The sequence below is a fragment of the Nymphalis io genome, chromosome 14 (assembly GCF_905147045.1).
Source record: "Nymphalis io chromosome 14, ilAglIoxx1.1, whole genome shotgun sequence".
Taxonomy (NCBI): Eukaryota; Metazoa; Arthropoda; class Insecta; order Lepidoptera; family Nymphalidae; genus Nymphalis; species Nymphalis io.
The window spans coordinates 10,462,043-10,463,565 of record NC_065901.1 but is presented as its reverse complement, the minus strand read 5'-3'; the positions used below and the strand labels follow the sequence as shown (position 1 = coordinate 10,463,565).

General features: G+C 36.6%; 1 pseudogene; it reads left to right on the top strand.

Annotated features, from left to right (window-relative positions):
• Positions 1-596: 596 nt before the first annotated feature.
• Positions 597-1,230, top strand: LOC126773511 (uncharacterized; annotated as a pseudogene).
• The last annotated feature ends 293 nt before the right edge of the window (positions 1,231-1,523 follow it).

Here is a 1,523-nt window from a genome sequence, read left to right as displayed (position 1 = left end):
AATCATAGCGTGCGACATATGAAAGAGACAGAAAAAAAACTATCTCTTTCTTAGTTATATGTTCTTTCTCTTTCACCCGATAAATCGACGGCAGATACAACATTTCTCATGGTGTGCGATGCGGCATAGGAAGGGTTAAGCCCGTTGTTATTAAAAATGTCATAGTTTGTATGAAGTCTCCCAATGTTTTTATTTTAGTATTGTCCATGTACCTACCAATTTTATTTCGTGTTTCTATGGCATTTCTTTTTTCATTATATGTGGTCGAATGGCAAATGGGCCACCTGGTAGTAAGTGGTTACCTGTGCAAATAACCTTGGAAATTAAGATATGTTATATCCATTGTGCATGTAGTTACATGGCATGGCTTACAGAGCCGTCTAACCCAACTGTGATGCTTGGATGGTACCTTAGAAGAGCTTGCAAAAAAAGGTAAATCAATATGGTCATGCTTTTGTTTGCTCTAATTGCTTATTTATAAATGTTTTTAAGTGAATTTTACTATAGATTAAACATATGTAGCATCACATTACCCCTCAGCAAGTATTCTCCTGTTTAATTTCACTCTATATCATCACTACAATATCACAACAGCACAGTATGGAAACCATTAAAGAGTCTTTGTCTGCCATGACAGAATTGTTTAACAACAAAATGAATGAGTTCCATCAAGATCTACAAAAATCTTCCTCGCCTACTACAACTTCTTCTCTGGCTTCAGAATTCACGACCTTTAAGTTATTTATTATTTCTGCACTTAACACATTGCAGTAACAATTTGAGTTTCTTGCAAGTGAGATGGATCGTCAGGAAATGCATAGAAGACGAAGAATGCTTCTTTTACATGGAGTACCAGAAGAGAAGTTAGAGGAAGCAACGTCCCGCGTCATTGGTCTCGTAGTTCAACATCTACTTCTGCCGATTGTTTCCAGTACATGTACAAAAAATTCCTACCGCTTAGGTCGCTTAAATGATAAGAAGCCTAGACCTATCGAAATCAAGTTTTGTGACGTCACGATGCGAGATAAAGTATGGTTCGCCAAAACACTGGAACTGGAGTCCCGCAATCGGAATTTTTAACAAAAAGTAGGCATGATGTCTTCCTTGAAGCAAGATCTCGTTTTGGTATTGACAAAATGCTGGACATGGGATGGCTTTATATATATCACAGCTCAAGATGGTACTCGGCATAAAGTCGAATGTTTGTCGGATCTCAATACTGTTCAATGATAGTCGAATGTGAAGTCTTCCATTCAAATGAAGACCACAGAGTCTAAAGGTGACAAGGTGACTATTTCACGCACTAAAAGAATGATTAAAAAGTAATAGTTGTTTTTAACTTTTTTGCGATATTTATCCTTATTAATTGTTACTATTTTCTGTAGTTTGCTTTGTTTTTAATTACTACTCTTTTATTTTGTATGTTAAGTGTCTCGCATCGTTGAACACATCGACTTGTCATTGTCAAATGTCAATATTGACCGTCATCAACTCCGACTCCGGTTCTGTAACTCTTTTGGTGT